Here is a 6,000-nt window from a genome sequence, read left to right on the forward strand (position 1 = left end):
CCCCATGCTACTGGGGGAAGACTTGGCCAACCAGGTGAGGCGGGCCAAGAGAGTGGGAATGGTTACACGTAGCCAAACCAGGCAAGCTTCAAGACCCATTCCTGTTCCTGAACCGTCCACAGACGCCCCGTCTGGGTTACCAGAGACCCAGACAGAGGTAGTGGATCCAGATTCCATGCCTACCACTGAAACAGCCACAGCACCTCCAGTCCCAGGCCTGGAACTGGAACAGCAACCAGCACCAGCAAGTGCAACCACATCTTCAAACTCAACGCCAGAGGGCGCCAGCGAGCCAGAACTGGCAGAAGCAAAAGACAGCCATACCCAAAAGGCTCAGCCAGAGCCTGAAATACCCTCAGGTGCACCAGCGGAGAGCGGTTCACCAGCAACGGAAACAACCCCATCATCTACATCGCTTCCAGAGGGACCAAGCCCAAGTCCACAGTCTGAGGAAGAACTGGTTACCCCAGCCTCAAGGGAACAGTTCCAGACTGAGCAGGAAGCAGATGACAGCCTTCAGAAAGCTTGGGCGGCGGCACGGAGCACCCCACCGCCTCTCAGCTCTTCTGATCGATCCCGGTTTGTTATAGACCAAGGACTTTTATACAAGGAAATTCTTTCTGGTGGACACCGGGAAGAATGGCAGCCGCAAAAACAGTTGGTGGTTCCAACTAAGTACCGGGGGAAGCTCTTAAGCTTAGCCCATGATCATCCCAGTGGCCATGCTGGGGTGAACAGAACCAAGGACCGGTTGGGGAAATCCTTCCACTGGGAGGGGATGGGCAAGGATGTTGCCAAGTATGTCCGGTCTTGTGAGGTATGCCAAAGAGTGGGAAAGCCTCAAGACCAGGTCAAGGCCCCTCTCCAGCCACTCCCCATAATTGAGGTCCCATTTCAGTGAGTAGCTGTGGATATTCTGGGCCCTTTCCCAAAAAAAGACGCCCAGAGGAAAGCAGTACGTACTAACTTTAGTGGACTTTGCTACCCGATGGCTAGAAGCAGTAGCTCTAGGCAACACCAGGGCTAACACTGTATGCCTGGCCCTAACAGACATCTTTGCCAGGGTAGGTTGGCCCTCCGACATCCTTACAGATTCAGGGTCTAATTTCCTGGCAGGGACCATGGAAAAACTGTGGGAAACTCATGGGGTGAATCACTTGGTTGCCACCCCGTACCACCATCAAACCAATGGCCTGGTGGAAAGGTTCAATGGAACTTTGGGGGCCATGATACGAAAATCCATCAACGAATTCTCCAATAATTGGGACCTAGTGTTGCAGCAGTTGCTGTTTGCCTACAGGGCTGTACCACATCCCAGTTTAGGGTTTTCACCATTTGAACTTGTGTATGGTCACAAGGTTAAGGGGCCATTACAGTTGGTGAAGCAGCAATGGGAGGGGTTTACGCCTTCTCCAGGAACTAACATTCTGGACTTTGTAAGCAACCTACAAAGCACCCTCCGACACTCTTTAGCCCTTGCTAGAGAGAACCTAAAGGATGCTCAAGAAGAGCAAAAGGCCTGGTATGACAGACATGCCAGAGAACGTTCCTTCAAGGTAGGAGACCAGGTTATGGTCTTGAAGGCGCAACAGGCCCATAAGATGGAAGCATCATGGGAAGGGCCATTCACGGTCCAAGAGCGCCTGGGAACTGTAAACTACCTCATAGCATTTCCCAATTCCTCACTAAAGCCTAAAGTGTACCATGTTAATTCTCTCAAGCCTTTCTATTCCAGAGACTTACAGGTTTGTCAGTTTACAGTCCAGGGAGATGAGGCTGAGTGGCCTGACGGTGTCTACTACGACGGGAAAAAAGACAGTGGCGTGGAAGAGGTGAACCTCTCAACCACCCTGGAACGTCTGCAGCGGCAACAAATCAAGGAGCTGTGCACTAGCTTCGCCCCATTGTTCTCAGCCATCCCAGGACGGACTGAACGGGCATACCACTCCATTGATAAAGGTAATGCTCACCCAATCAGAACCCCACCCTACCGGGTGTCTCCTCATGCCCAAGCTGCTATAGAACGGGAGATCCAGAACATGCTACAGATGGGTATAATCCACTCATCTACCAGTGCATGGGCATCTCCAGTGGTTCTGGTACCCATACCAGATGGGGAAATACGCTTTTGCATGGACTACCGTAAGCTAAATGCGGTAACTCGTCCGGACAACTATCCAATGCCACGCACCGATGAGCTATTGGAAAAGTTGGGACGTGCCCAGTTCATCTCTACAATAGACTTAACCAAGGGGTACTGGCAAGTACCGCTAGATGAACCTGCCAAGGAGAGGTCAGCATTCGTCACTCATGCGGGGGTGTATGAATTCAATGTCCTTCCTTTCGGCCTTCGAAATGCACCCGCCACCTTCCAGAGGCTGGTAGATGGTCTACTAGCTGGACTGGGAGAATTTGCAGTTGCCTACCTCGATGATGTGGCCATTTTTTCAGACTCCTGGCCCGAACACCTACTACATCTGGAAAAGGTCTTTGAGCGCATCAGGCAGGCAGGACTAACTGTTAAGGCCAAAAAGTGTCAAATAGGCCAAAACAGAGTGACTTACCTGGGGCACCAGGTGGGTCGAGGAACCATAAACCCCCTACAGGCCAAGGTGGATGCTATCCAAAAGTGGCCTGTCCCACGGTCCAAGAAGCAGGTCCAATCCTTCTTAGGCTTGGCCGGATACTACAGGCGATTTGTACCACACTACAGCCAAATCGCTGCCCCATTGACCGACCTGACCAAAAAGACCCAGCCAAATGCTGTTAAGTGGACTGATGAGTGTCAAAAGGCCTTTACCCAGCTTAAGGCGATGCTCATGTCTGACCCTGTGCTCAGGGCCCCGGACTTTGACAAGCCATTCCTAGTAACCACAGATGCATCTGAGCGTGGTATAGGAGCAGTGCTCATGCAGGAAGCAACAGATCACAACTTCCATCCTGTCGTGTTTCTCAGCAAGAAACTGTCTGAGAGGGAAAGTCACTGGTCAGTCAGTGAAAAGGAATGCTATGCCATTGTGTACGCCCTGGAAAAGCTACGCCCATATGTTTGGGGACGGCGGTTCCAACTACAAACTGACCATGCTGCACTAAAGTGGCTTCATACTGCCAAGGGGAACAACAAGAAACTTCTTCGTTGGAGTTTAGCTCTCCAAGATTTTGATTTTAAAATTCAACACATCACAGGAGCTTCTAACAAAGTTGCTGATGCTCTCTCCCGTGAGAGTTTCCCAGAATTCAGTAGTTAAAAAGTGTTCTTAAAATGTAAAAGTCTGTTAGTTATATACTTAGTGGTATATGTAAAGGTGCATGTGTTGTATTAATCTGTTTATTTTCAAGTTCTAGAAGGAAATCGCCGCCAGTGAGCTTCCCCACTGTCTGCAATTTGGGGGGCGTGTCATAAACAGATAGCTAAGGGTTAATGTCTCTTTCACCTGAAGCACTTGACCAGAGGACCAATCAGGAAACCGGATTTTTTCAACTCTGGGTGGAGGGAAGTTTGTGTCTGAGGTCTTTGTTTTTCTGTCTGCCTGCTTTCTCTGAGCTTTGGAGAAGTAGTTTCTGTTTTCTAATCTTCTGTTTCTAAGTGTAAGGACAAAGAGATCAGATAGTAAGTTATATGGTTTCTTTTCTTTGGTATTTGCATGAATATAAGTGCTGGAGTGCTTTGATTTGTATTCTTTTTGAAGAAGGCTGTTTATTCAATATTTCTTCTAAGCAATTGACCCTGTATTTTGTCACCTTCATACAGAGAGACCATTTGTATGTATTTTCTTTCTTTTTATATAAAGCTTTCTTTTTGAGACCTGTTGGAGTTTTCTTTTCTGGGAAATTTCAGGGAAATTGAATCTGTACTCACCAGGGAATTGGTGGGAGGAAGAAATCGGGGGAAATCTGTGTGTGTTGGATTTGCTAGCCTGATTTTGCATTCCCTCTGGGTGAAGAGGAAAGTGCTTTTGTTTCCAGGACTGGAAACGGAGAGGGGGAGTCACTCTGTTTGGATTCACAGAGCTTGTGTCTGTGTATCTCTCCAGGAGCACCTGGAGGGGGGAAGGGAAAAAGGATTATTTCCCTTTGTTGTGAGACTCAAGGGATTTGGGTCTTGGGGTCCCCAGGGAAGGTTTTTCAGGGGAACCAGAGTGCCCCAAAACACTCTAAGTTTTTGGGTGGTGGCAGCAAGTACCAGGTCCAAGCTGGTAGCTAAGCTTGGAGGTTTTCATGCTAACCCCCATATTTTGGACGCTAAGGTCCAAATCTGGGACTAAGGTTATGACAGTCACAGGAGGGCAGGATGCCCGAGAGCTTTATTAAAGAGAAGCAGCAGCAGCTGCCACAAGTAGTGTACCAGTGGGTCAAAAGGGTAGCAGCAACAGGGGGCCTACCAGAAGTGGGAATCAAACCCATGCAGGCTCACGCCCATTGGAACTTGAGTCCAACACCTTAAACACTCAGCCATTCTGGTGAGTGGGCAACCCTAGGCCAACCGCTACACCCAAAAAGGCTTGGGTGTGCCCAGCGCTCTTGCTTTGGATAACTAGCCAGCTAGCTGCGTCTCAACAGGGTTCAGCAAATGCTACGCTTGCTTATGAAGTTGTCTCTCTGGGTGCGCTTGGCTAGCTGTGGAGTGCCCGGTCGGCGGCTTGGAGTCCAGGGGAGGTGAAACCGTCCCCCTTCCGCTCCCCCCCCAGGTCAGAATTTGGGCAAAATCTCCAAATCCAAAGCAAAGACGTCGAGTGCCGCTGGTCCTGTGGAAGAGTGCTCTGCTCCTGTGCTCACAGCAGCGTTCAGGCTTGGGGGACTGCCTATGACCCACTAGTTGGGAGGATGGGCCCTGCAGCTCCAAGGGCCACAAGTTAGCCTCCAGAGGCCGACTATCGAGCCTCCCTTGGTCTCCCGCAGTTCGACTATTAAGCCTTCCTCCATGGCTTCTCTTGGCAGGGAGCAGCATCCCCACTGGCGGCCGCTTTGGGAGGCAGCCCGGATGGAAAGAATTGGGGCCACCAGGTCAACCCATTGGATGGAATGGGCCCGGTTCTCCCAATCTCAGCCTTGCACTGAGGGTACCTTGGGCATCCTGCTGGGAAAGGCCACCCGGAGCAGAGCTGTTGGAGAAAGGGAGAGAGTCTTGGGTCAAGGGTCCACTTCCCATTCGTGGCAGCGAGGCCGCTGCTCTGCTACGCGCAAAACCCTGAGCCAATGTCTTCTACGAAGGCTTGAGATAAGCTCACGCCCGCCCATTGGAAGTCCCATCCTCGCCAGGACTAGCAGCTGAGGCCAGCGCAGGGTAGGATCCACCAGCCGGGTCTTCCCGAGTCCCGCCCTCTCCACTACTGTGATTCACCTCTCTGCCAGCTGCCCTGGACACCCAAAACCCACTGCTGGGGGGGGGTCGCATGACCGCTCTTCTGGCTTCCCTTTGCTTCCCCGTCACTAAGTCATTCTTCCGCGGGGAAGTAAAGACATCGGCAGGAAAGCTATATTCTGTGCATGCGCAGTGGCGCAGAATTCTCCCAGGGGTAAAATCAGCATCTTCTGGGGCGAGATGGAGGGAGGGTGGCTTTGCTTGATGGTGGCTTTTTAGTTTGGTGTTTTGGTGGGTGGGGGGAGAAGTGGGAGGTGGGCAGGTTAAAGGGAAGCAACAGCTGCTTGAAGGTTTCTAGCAACTAGTCCAAAGGAAGCAGCAAAGGCCAGCCAGAAGCAGTGGGGATTCAAATGGGTAGACGGACAGGCCTCTAGGCTGTGGAGGTCAAGATCGTAATCGCTCGGCCGCTCTGGCCAGCAGCGAGGAGAAGCTTCTCCACTCCAGGAGAAAAGCCTTGGACGTCCTCCAGCCCTCTGACTCTGGGCAATTCCACACAGGCCCAGACTCTGCGGCCACCATCTGATGCGTTAGGTCATGCCACAGGCTCCCGGCAGACAGCTTGCACTTCTGCGGGGCGCGAGAGCCAAAAGGAGAAACGGCACCCAGCTAGAGCTCGCAGAGCAGCACGCTGGCCGCAG

Source organism: Gopherus evgoodei, chromosome 2 (genome assembly GCF_007399415.2).
Source record: "Gopherus evgoodei ecotype Sinaloan lineage chromosome 2, rGopEvg1_v1.p, whole genome shotgun sequence".
Taxonomy (NCBI): domain Eukaryota; kingdom Metazoa; phylum Chordata; order Testudines; family Testudinidae; genus Gopherus; species Gopherus evgoodei.